The 12,483-nt window shown below is 40.7% G+C and overlaps 1 protein-coding gene and 1 long non-coding RNA gene across 2 annotated transcripts in view; one reads left to right on the top strand and one right to left on the bottom strand.

Annotated features, from left to right (window-relative positions):
- Positions 1-2,213, bottom strand: part of LOC117943660 — a 15,773-nt gene extending 13,560 nt beyond the window's left edge. Inside the window, exons 1-2 of the long non-coding RNA XR_004656404.1 lie at positions 2,060-2,213; positions 1,327-1,330 (exon numbers count right to left, since the gene is read on the bottom strand). This is a non-coding gene — a long non-coding RNA (uncharacterized LOC117943660). The remainder of the gene's footprint in view (positions 1-1,326; positions 1,331-2,059) is intronic.
- The window catches only part of ccndbp1 (cyclin D-type binding-protein 1), a 24,554-nt gene extending 12,304 nt beyond the window's left edge, over positions 1-12,250 (top strand). The window contains exon 12 of the mRNA XM_034869916.1: positions 12,217-12,250. The gene's annotated coding sequence lies outside the window, so the exon portion shown is untranslated. The remainder of the gene's footprint in view (positions 1-12,216) is intronic.
- The last annotated feature ends 233 nt before the right edge of the window (positions 12,251-12,483 follow it).

The following is a 12,483-nucleotide window of genomic DNA, read 5'->3' as shown; positions in this document are numbered from 1 at the left end:
TCATATCTCACTTATTATTTACTATTTACTCATCATTCTCATATCTCACTTATTATTTACTATTTACTCATCATTCTCGTTCTTATATCTCACTTATTATTTACGAATATAATAACTATTTATTCCAGCATCCTTTGCATTTTGCTCCACATTTAAAAATAATAACTATCACATTTCACTCCTGCATAATTTGCACTCCTCATTGCACTATTGCCTCTATATTGTTTCTGTTTAGAGTATGTAAATATTAGTGTGTATATATTAGTGTGCATGTATTAGTGTGCATATATTGTTTGGTTGTTTTTATGTGTAAGCGCATTGTGAGCAACAATGATCCAAAGAAAAGTTCCTTGTATGTGTCCTCATACCTGGCAAATACAGCTGATTCTGATTCTGATTACTGTTATTCTTTTTAAACATATATGGGAGACATTTAGCTAACGTGTTAGCATGTAGCTGCATGTAACGTTAGCGGTGTGTGGTGTCACTGCTTAATGTGAGTCAAGTGCAGATGTGAGTCGCGTATGCTCAGATTTAAACGGTTTACAGCATGACATGTCATACTGGAACTTGTGAAATCCATGAAATAAAGTTATTACAAACAATAAAAATTTAAATAAAAAGACAATGGGAATAATTTCAGAAACCAATTGTAGCTATCAATGATTGTTTGACTGCTAACGTTAGCTCAAAACACCACTCAACTGACAGCATCTGTTGTGTTTGATTGCTAGCATGTAGCTAAGCTAGCAGTCATTTCAAAAACTTTTTAGCTATCTTTGATTGTTTGAATGCTAACATTAGCTTAAAACGTCATTCACCTGACAGTCTTTGTTGTGTTTGATGCTAACTTTTAGCCAGCATTGAACGAACTTGGTTAAATAGGTCAATTTTTACTGTATGGACATTACAGAAGTCTCTCGTTAGCATCTTGTATGCTACTTGTTGCAAACTGACGCATGCACGACTCAAATCTGCACTCGACTCCCACCGGGCAGTGACACATGGCTTTTGCGGTGGTCAATGGTGGCGTCCGTAGCTTTAGCCGTCCGTTGCCTAGTTAAATCAAGCCACACACTGATTCCTGACACCAAAAGGCCTTTTCAGCCCAACCCAAGTGAATATTTGTTGGTTCATAAAGACTGCCGTTGTCCTTAAACAATATACCTACATTTTGTTTGTTGTCTTCTGTTAAACACTTTTACACACTCAGCTAAATGAGCAAACGTTCCTCAGAAGATTTTACCTCATAGCCTAAAAGTTTCATATAAATTGCTAAGGAGTCTGTTAAAAATTGATCTTAAACATCCTAAGGGATACACTTACAAATCTAATAATGTCATTAATGCGTAGCTCCCAGCTATTTCCACGAAACGTGTTGAATCTGAGTAAAAATCTAAACAAAGCTGTAATTTTGAGACATATTTTGACAGGCAGTGCTGCAGGGGCCACTTTAATGAAATAGGACTGTTTATCTGTGGATGCAGGGTCAGCAGTGATGTGGTCTGCTGCTCCAGTGTGGGGCAGGTCCCTTATGGAGGTCATCACGGTGGCCAGTTTACATTGGGCGCAACTGGAGTCACATGTGGAAAACTGACCAAAGTCTGCACAGCAGCCGTTCACATGGACCAAAATCTAGGTCCTTTTTCATGTCTACAACGCAAAACCCTTTTCTTTAACCATGACCTGCACGTTGTCCTTCACATTGGTCTTCCCTCGGATCGATCCAAATATCGAAAATATCGATACCAACGTTGGTATTGCCAGTGTAATGCGATGGATACTGCAGTTTTAGTTTCTCTCCAGCATGCATGCACTGCTGCGATTTCATCAAAGAGGCAACCTGGCTGTCTTTGTCTGTGCCGCTACACACACACACACACACACACACACACACACACACACACACACACACACACACACACACACACACACAGGCTAAAATTGAAACAATCGCAAGATGTACAGTTTGTTAAAAGGCTGTAAGTACACAGTGGTAACACAACCCATTCATACAAGCATATGAATATTCTGTCCTGGGTTTTAACTTATTAATAACCACAAAAGCACTTAAAGGTCATGAAAATTCATTCAGATTTAGCAATTTGATGATGTATCCACTTTAATTATTAATAAGTGTTAGAATTGTATTGGTGATACCGGCCCCTCTATTTACTTGGTATTGGATCCATACCAGATATTGCAGTATCACACACCACTAGTGTTGCACCTGCCGTGAAGCCAGAAAGCAGATTAATTGAATTTTATATTCGGGTTAAACCTTTAGTGTGTGTGGGTGTGTGTTGGAGAGATGGAAAGTACTTGTTAAGTCTCTACGGCCTTTACTAGGTGTTTCTCAAATGGGGGTACGTGTACCCATGGAATACTTTGGATTACAGCAGCAAAAATGATCATTGGAAAATATTTCCTAAAACAATTGTGCTATAATAATGAACGAATGAATGAAACTGATGGATTTGAAATGTTGCATTTAAATGTTTTTAGTTGCAAGGTGTTTGGTCAGTGAATCTATCGCTGACAGCACTGTGTTCTTCCTCTTTATAGACTTGTTTTTTTCTACCAAAAATATTTTGTACAAGGGGTACAATATTAAGTAAAGCTTGAGAAACACTGTTTTACGCTGTCCCCAAAGATGGCTGAACAAGTAGTGATGCTGCAGTTGAGACACTGGGTGGCAGCCAGGGTCCACCGATCATCTCCTCCACTGATTTAGTATTTCTGGAGTTCCTGTGAAAACAGTTCACTTTGAACACAATAGTGTGAGAAGAAAACAGATTGTGAAAGCTCCATGTTGGCAGCTCACTGTGTGTTTGTTGAGAAGAGGAGGTTTGAGTATTTCTTGGCATTCTGTGTGTCTCCAAATCTAGTCCGTGTTTATCGAGCAGACACAACAGCCAAAACCAGAAATGAGAGAGATGCTGTTCCTCTGGCAGCAGCAGCAGCAGGAACTGTAGGTAGACTGGACACTTGTAGTAGCACTCACAGTATTAAAAACCTAAAACATCCTCATACACAACACAACATTAAAGGTCAGTTTCCAAATACTACCAACTTGACACATCTGTCTATGAAACAGTGTAACCCTCCTGTTGACTTTGGGTCATATTTAACCCCTTTTTAAAAGGAATTCTATGTCAGAATTCTATGTCGTATTTGGAGCCGCTCCACGACAGAACGATTCAACACGTTCCGTCGTTAGCGAAGATCTCTGTTCACACAGGAAACAACGTCATCGTCAAACCGTCTGTTCGTTCGCCATTTATCGGTTTCCATTTGTTTACATCAAAGTTTTATTTAAGTTTTTGTTCAAAAATCACTTCAACGATATATAAAAAATAATAATTCAACTTTTTACAAAAAATTATAAAAGTAAATATTTCAACTTTTTTGAAAAATATTAATTTTTATTAAAAAAAATATTTTAACTTTATAAAAAACATTTCAACTTTTTATCAACAAACTATTTTAACTTTATTAAAAAATCTTTCAACTTTTTTTGAAAAATATTTCTACAATAAAAAAAAAAATTACTATAAAAATTACTATTATACTAAAAAACTATTTAAAAAACTATTTTTTTAAACATTTCAAACTCATGGAAAAATATTTCAACTTTTTTTTTAAATGCTTCAACTTAAAAAAAAATATATTACTACTTTGTACAAAAAAATATTTAAACTATTTAAATTTTTTTTTTTTTTTTAAATTACAAACTCATGAAAAAATGTTTCAAGTTTTTTTTTTATGCTTCAACTTAAAAAAAAAAAAAATATTACACTTAAAAAAACAATATCTTCAACTTTATACAAAAAATTATTTAAACTATTTAAAAAAATATTTCAATCCCCCCAAAAATATTTAAACTTTTTTCCGGGATTGTCTAGCAACTCTTCTCCGATGTAACCTAAAATTTAACCTCGGGAACACCCCCCGCTGAGAGAGGAAACAACCGGTCCAACCGATGCCGAGTGACTGTCGCCAGTCCAAAGACCGATGTAAGTGACCCGGCTCCTACTACAGTAGCCACCTCGATCCATATATGGATGTACTAACATACCATGCATAGCAACTTCCACAGAAAGTTGTGTCCAATAAAATGTATGAAATCACTGACGTCTGATACAACAGAGATTTGGTGAACACCTCAAATATCAACAGTTATGTGATTTATGAGAAACCTTTTATTCATGTTGATATTTGGGTACATTACAAGACTCTAAATGCCTGTCATGATTCTGTCATTAATGCCTCTTTTTATTCCAGTGTTATGACAACTCACTCCGAATGTTGTGACATGCTCGAGGGGATAAACGGTTAAGTGTTTCAGATCAAAGTCACGGCCAAGAGAGATGTGCAGCATGCGTTGTTTGACAGAACTGCAATTACCTCTGATTACTTTCCCAATCCTAATCAGACAGGCTCCATGTTGTCCGTCACGGCGTTGAACTCAAACGCCGTCCTTGTCAGAGAGCAGTGGCTGATAATGATTGCGGGGTTCATGCTTCAGGTGGGAGAAGATGTGTTGTGAGTCCCTCTATCAGACGCACAGGTCAGAAATGAAATCATGAACTTGTTTTGCCTGTCTGAAATGATAACGCCTGAATGGCACCCATTTATGTGACTCACCCCGGTGTTAATTGCCTCCAGCCAGTCTAATACACATGCAAATTAGGTTTTGTAGTTCATTTAAAATAATTCCCAACCATTTAGCATCTTGTCTGTCCACCTTGTTGGCTATTACTCATCTTTAGCAGTGTGAGCGTCCCGTTGTTGTTCTGATTGCTTAGAGACGATTTTAAATGGATCATGTTGAAGACTTGTGCTTTTGGCATACTCATCAGCCCTACGAGGCAACTCAAACTATCGGAACCGGTAGTTTAGCTTGGATGCGAGCAACATGATCTCACAGAAGTCCGTGAAATGAACACCGCTTACCTCAAAATCTGTGCCCCTTAAGTAAAGGAAAAGGTGGTGGGTCTGCAGGACAACAACGGGTTGTGTTTAGGTAAAGAACAACAGGTTCGGTTCAGGTAAAGAAGAACAGGACGGTTTGACACGTGGGACACGATCCCCGGTCTCCTGGGTGTTGTTTGACCCCTCCACCCCCCCCAACCAAACTCCCTACGCGGAATCTCGGGCTTTCCTAAAACTACTTGCTAGCGTGTCTCTCCTAATGCTACGTAATCTCCTCATTGACTTTACTTTGGCATTGTTTCCCATGGTGGCTGTCAACAGTTTGTGATCATTTTGTGGAATTCTGTGAGACCAGGCGAATGCAAATGATAGAATAATAGCTAATGGAGTGCATTAGTTGCCCCCCCCCCCCCTACAAACACACACACACCCACAACCCATTACAACCCATTATTTAAGTCTTTTGAAGTTCAGAGATGAGCTCCGTGTGATGAAAGCTGCACAAGCGAAAGGGAAAATCATGTAAGCACCAGATGAGACCTGACTTCTCCGAGGATGTACTACAACACAGAGGGAAGGCAAGTGACGTGGTGAAGCCAAAACTCCATCGCCTGGTGTCCAGTTTGGCGTGGATTTTCCCAAATTCTGTGTCAGCCATGGCGGTCAGCACTTCATTCTGAAATTCCCGGGACGTAAGCTACAACAACAACAAAGTACATTTCTTAAGAATGAAAACAACATCTGTGCACGAGAGGAGAGACATGCTAACTAATCTGGACATTGGACCGTTTTTGATAGTTTTTCTTCGCTTATTGTCTGTTAAATTAAGCTCAATTTAACTTTGTTGAAGGGAATATAATGCATGATGAATGAGACGTAGAATGAAAAAACATTTGTTGAAATGATTGATGTCTTTCATGGAAGGTCAATCTCATCTGATGAGTTAAGTCTTGTTTATTATGTGTTATTATTATTAGATATGTATATTATTATATAATATTATTGATTTTAAAGATTTGCCATCAAGATGTATTCCCTATTCTTCTGTCTAGTTGAGATAACGTTACAAAGATCAACTCCCGTCACACATGACATGCAAATCAAATTAACAAACTGTGTGAGTTGTCAACATATTAAAGTGCATTTCATCATCAGGAATACAATTTCAAATTTCTGGCATACAAATATACAAAGAACGTAGCCAATTACTCAGTGCCGTGATAAATTTTCATTTGTGTCCCTTCGTCCCCACAGAGAGACAGCAGGAGCTGGGCAGCCAGACAAGCTGTCACACGAGCTGCAAAACAACAAACATGTCATTGAGCTGTTGATGGAATCCAGACATGTGTCTTAAATGACATATTTCTTTATTACCTTGGTATGAAAGCTGAAAATCCAACTTTTCACATCTTCAGTGGCAGAAGAAATAATGAATGCGTCCTGCACCATGATGTCAGAAATCCCGTTGATAATGTCTTTTCACACGTCACAGCTACCAGCATCAATCATGTTTTTAAAGCTGCACTGATCAAAATGTTTATATTAACAATGGTTCAAATGACATATGAAGTAAAAAATGTCACTCAGTAGAAAAAAAAAACGTCAGTGAGTTAGCAACCAACTCTGAAGTTCCTCCATTTTAGAGTCTTTCAGCTCAGTGTTTGGGTGTTTTTACGCAGCTACTGTTATCAGTCTTCCAGCTCTCATGAGCTTGGAGTCCAGTCACAGCAGACACATGGTTTTAGTGAAACGCCACTGATGAACCCACACGGTAGTACCTGCCTAGTAGCAAACAACAACTAGCTGGATAGCTGGTCCTTTTCTCAGGAGTTGCTGGAGATCCAGAATGGAGAAAAAGTAAGAGTGACTATTGGACTTACATTCACCAAGTGACCAGGAACATGACTCCACATGTCTGCCAATGGTGCTCTGAGTCTGTAAATGTGTCAATGTGTTTTGCTAACATGTTCACCACAGAAACTTTGTACCAGAAGCTTGCTCCTGCTGCCCCAAGCAGTCACAATATGAGTAATTGCTGCTTGAAGTAAGGGTCAGTAAGTACAGAATTTGTACAAGGGCTTTTTAAATGAATGGCCTTAGCTTTCAGTCTTCCAGAGAGGTTCTGCCAGTCTGCCCTGCCCCAAGAACGTCCTCCTGAGGTCTTCTGCTCCACCCCTGTCCAGCCCTCCATTCTTTAGCTTCCAGGCCACTTGCCCTGAGTCCCACCTCCAGACTCCCTTGACCCACCCCGCCGTGCTTCGGCATTGTTCCTTTGTGTTTCTGTGTGTCTCCAGCTCCTGCCGTGTCCCCTGTTGGTCTCTGTGTTTGTGTCTTCCCTGTGCTGTGTTCAACCTGAATCCCTATGCACGTGCCGTCAATCAGCTCATCACCTCTCCAGTACATTAACGACGGCTTTTCACTATGGTCGGTTACCAAACCCTGGCTTGAAAATGGTTAAAATACTGAAAACTAAATGATCTTAAGTGTGGCTGGATTTCACTGGAAAGGATTCTAACTCCGAAACACACAACAGTCTGCAGCTAAAGACACAGAGTAGACTAGCTGCACTTTGAGACACCATGACCACTCAGAATTGTCGGATAAACAACACCGATAGGACTTAATGGTGCATTCAAGATCATCTCGTAAGCTCATGGTGCATTCAAAAATCCCTCGAGAAGCTTAAGCTGTTGATGTAAAGTACAAATAAGTTATTGTTGTTGCATTTTAAAAACATTTAAATTTGACTGCCTTAGAAAAAAACGGGGCATTTTTTAACGTTGACAACAGGTTTTTTTGTGTGCTTTTTTCAAAAGTATTGGTTCAAGCACCGTTTAGGCATGACAACGTTTAAAAAGTATCGTTTTGGCACCAGGATCGGACAAAATCCAAACAATACCTAACAATACTCTTCACACATGCCGTGCCAGATCGTTGTCTCAGCTCCCAGCCCAGTTTCATGGCAGTTTGTGAAATTTTCATGTTATTTAATCTATTGATTTGTGTTGTTAATTTCGTTTTATTTGTATTGATTAAAACTTTGAAGTGATGCATTTTAACGGGAAGCCTATTTTGTGATCACAGAACGATTACAGTAGCAGGTAGTCGGGGTTGGTTAGGGTTGGTTAGGGTTGGTTGGGGTTGGTCGGGTTTGGTTGGTGTTCGATTCCTTTCCCCGTTGTTGCGTCCCCCAGAGACCGCAAATTGTGTCCCGGCGAGAGTTGTTGTCACCGTCCCGTGTGTGGCGTTTCATTTCCCCGTTGGTACGTCCCCTTTAGCAGCCCGGTGTCATGGCAGTTCCTGAAATGATCATGGACGTGACAATTTCACGAACTGGCGTGAGAGCGGCTTGAAGCTCCTGTGGTAGGGACAAGATGGTTGATTTGCACATTCAAGTTCATAACTTGTGTGTTTGATTGGCTTCTTACCTGGTTCTCTGCACCAAAAGATCTCCCCCTGCCAGTCGGATCCTCTCCCCACACTCATCTTCATCATCTGCAACCAGTCAATATGCCTTCTTTTATCTTTCCACACTAGTCTGCGCCCTGCGTTTGGGTCTCCCCAAGTTGATCATGACATTTGCTTCAGTGGGTGTTTTTGTGTTTGGTTTATTTTGCCTTTGATATAAGCATGCACAACTTCTTATAATAGCTTTTATCATCACAGGAACATCTATACACTAGCTTGTGTAACGGCGTGGGAAGTTAGAACCCAAATCCTGAAGCTGTGATCTGATCATTAGTGCTGCGTTTATACGGTTTTCACATGCTGTGTTTGAAATTTAATCAGCTGACATTACTCCCAAAGCCCTTTGAGGTACATTGAGCAATTCAATGTCAATAAGGCCCTTAAAATATAGCCTAATGATAAGAGATGTGTGTTGCCATTAAGGAGAACAGCAGCGACTTTCTGGGAACGTTTGATGACCTTAAGCCTATTTAGTGTATATATATCATTAAGAACTGACAAACTGCAAATTTGTGGAAGTAATTCTGTGGACTGCAGGGATTCTCCTCATGGCTGTTTGCAGCGGAGTGGATGGATGCGAGCCTGTTACTGATGACTTTGTGTCCTGCTGTAATGAATTTGTCTTTGAGTTGAACCTTTTAAAAACTAAAGGACATAGCAATAGGTTTTAGAAGATTACCGCCCACTGTAATCGAAGGCAGTGATATTGAGTTTGCTAGACAGCATGATGGCAAACTATGCCTCAAGGAATGTACAGGAGCAATCTGTACAGACATTACAGCGCCGCTCGTTTTCTTTTCCAGCAGGCTATTATCTCTTTTAATGTGGTTGATAAAAGACGCCCTCACCTCATCAGACTTTTGTTAAATATGTTTTTGACATTTGGCGTAGTCGGCCGAATTAACACGTTCATCCGTGCACGACATATAAATCAGACAGAAGATAAATACACAGCCAGGAAAGGTTAACAGTGTGACAATGTAATGACATGTGGTCATGTTGACTACACACCATCTTTCTCCTCTTCCGAGGTCAGTTGAAACGACATTGGTAGTACTAGTGGCCCTCAGGAATTTTTACCTAAACCAATCTTTCCCTTGATCGTCGTTTTTTTGCCTAAACCTAACCAAACCTCGAAGTTATAAGAGGAACTTTTATATATTTCGGAAACTGTTTAATTTGTCAAGTGATGATCATAAATTACCTGTAACAGCAAACAAGACTAACAGTAAAAAGAACGCTATTTTAATAAAGATTTTCTTAATGGTGCTGCTGCAGTCACGCATTCTGATGGGTCACAGATTTGTGTGTAACACCGGAAAAACCTGTGTTAGTGAACATCCACCCAGGTAAAACGTACAGTAGCTGGACATTTCTTCATACAGGTCTAATTGTATTTTTCTTTTTGAAGTTATCTGTTGTAACTGGGGTTAATAGATATGTGCTTTGTGCTTTAACTGGGCAGAATGTGCATAAAGGGATTTAATTATATTAACCTGATGCATCTCCACAGGGGTGAGATATGTCCTATGTGTAAAATTTCAGTGAATCTGCTGATGTTCTGGACTGCGAGATACTTCTGGAATGCTAGACCATGCATGCCAGTCGAGACTGATCCTCAGGTCTGGGTAACCACGTGCCCAGGTCCTCTCAATAGGAAGGGCAGAGCGGCCATATTTGTGATAAATCTTATGAAGCTAATCTGTGTTTACTATTCCCTCTATCTAGTTAAATTGTGCCAAAATGCTGCCAGTGGCGATAAGGGTGAACTAAACTACATTAAGGCAGACTCCATGTGTAGCAACACCATCTGTCTGTCTCTATCGCTCCAACACACATTTCCGTCTCCTCTTCGCTGCACAGAGGTGCTGCTGTGTCTTCCTCTTTTCACTGACTTCCCCTTCACTGAAAGGCAGACGCCCAAAATCAATTGCGTTCACTCAATTTCTATCAGCTCAAGTCAACACGGCCGAATGAAATGGAGGGACGTGCACGTCTCGCGCCAGTCTGAACAGCTGCAGCGCTCTGCTCATCAATAACACAACTGATAGACATCAAGGACAATGAAAGGCCACAGAAAATAAACATTACTGTTGAATCATAGATAACGCTCCATTCTCCTGAACAGCGCTGAGGCCATTCAAATCACACCATTATGTGTGTTATCACTTCCACTGGCAGCAGATGCTGTCCTATGAGTGAACCCCACTGCAGTGACGGTATCATTTCATCCCAGTGGCGAGGACAAATTGCATGTGATACTCTGTAAAGTAAGGGCGCCGAAAGTACTGTAGGGAGCCCGACGGGCCGTTAGTCTGGATCAACGACAGTACATTTCAAGGACTATTGCCTCACATCCGGCACCCCTTTAACATTAAGGCACATCCTGTCTCCAAACGATGCTGAAAAACATCATTTGTCACTTCCAGGCTGGACTAGTGTAATCCCTTACCATCATGTTGCTCCAAGACTCTCCAGCTGATCCAGAAGGCTGCAGCCAGTGTTCTGACAAGAACTAAGAAAAGAGATCATGTATCTCCTATACTAGCTTCTCTGCATTGGCTTCCTGTAAAATCCAGGATTGAATTTAAAATCCTTCTCCTGACCTCCAAACCTCTAAATGGTCAAGCACCATGGTATCTTGAAAAGCTCTCATTGCCTTATTGTCCCACTAGAGCGCCACACTCCCAGAATTCAGAGCCACTTGTGGTTCCTAGAGTCTCTAAGAGTAGACTGGGAGCCAGAGCCTCCATCTATCAGGCTCCTCTCCTGTGGAACCAGCTCCCGGTCTGGGTCTGGGAGGCAGACAGCATCACCACATCTAAGAATAAACTTAAAAAAGTAAACTCTCCTCCTCGATGTAGATTAGATTAGATTCAACTTTATTGTCATCACACATTATAATGCTTGAAGTCACAGTCATGGCACGCCATGCTACGTCATGCTATGTCCTGCTACACCCTGCTACGCCCTGCAGTGCCCTGCTACGCCATGAACTACTACTACTCCTATTTCAAGTCACAGTTTCATTATCTTTATTGTGACTATTATTGCCACTGTTCATCACACCCACACCCCCACCGGCACCGGCACCGGCACCGGCACCGGCAGACAACCACCCACTAAGAGTCTGGATCTGTCAGAGGTTTTGCTCTTGGGTAAATTAGTGCCACTGTTGGGTCTTTGTAAAGTTTAAAAGTGTGGATTAGTCCTCTCTGTAAAGGTTCTTGAGATGAAATTTCGAGATGGAAAGCTGCACGCTAGAAATTTCATGTTTTGAAGAAAATGTGGATCAGGCAACAAGACAGGCCCGCTTGGTTGTAAAGATTTGCAAAGACTATATTTACGCCATTTAAACTCTAACTCGGACGTTTTGGTGGGGATTGCTGTGGACAAAGTGATACACTGGTATGAACCTGTTCTGTAGAGAGACAAAGGTATTATTCTATTAATAAAAGGAACAACTTCCTTGCTCATGTGACATTGAATCAATTTGACAACTGAGTAAAAATATCTAAATCCCACAATGTGATGTGATGTGATTTCCCCTCAAAGTGATGAGTAATACAGAAGGTAAACTCTGTTCTGCCTTTAAAATATTCAGAATAAAAAGAGTACAAAGTATTGGCAAACACAAACAGCTGACGCGAGTGTTTGCTCGGGGATATTGGACTGGAAAGGGAGCAGCATCTTCCTCTCGTGGGAGGGAGAAACTCATTTGAAGGATTTAGAGAAAATCCTGTCGGGTGAACTTTGTTTGCTCCAGTTGCAAATACAGTGTAGTCCAGCATCCTTTTGTTTCCCTCTGGGCTCTGTGTGTGTGTGTGTGTGTGTGTGTGTGTGTGTGTGTGTGTGTGTGTGTGTGTGTGTGTGTGTGCGTGAGAGAGGCTTTGAGGTGAGGGTGCGGGTTGTAAAATCAAAGTTTTAACTTCCCAAGACCTCAGAACTGCAAGGAGAAGTAAAAGTAACAACTTTACACAAGAACCACACATACAATTTCATGGAAACGAGTGCAAACGTTGCCTTTAGCTGTTGTTGTGCAGTAGTAGATTGAATCGATGATCACAAGGCTGTTCAATT

The sequence above is a fragment of the Etheostoma cragini genome, chromosome 4, assembly GCF_013103735.1.
Source record: "Etheostoma cragini isolate CJK2018 chromosome 4, CSU_Ecrag_1.0, whole genome shotgun sequence".
Lineage (NCBI taxonomy): Eukaryota > Metazoa > Chordata > Actinopteri > Perciformes > Percidae > Etheostoma > Etheostoma cragini.
The sequence above is the reverse complement of the archived record's forward strand: the minus strand, read 5'-3'. Positions and strand labels throughout refer to the sequence as shown.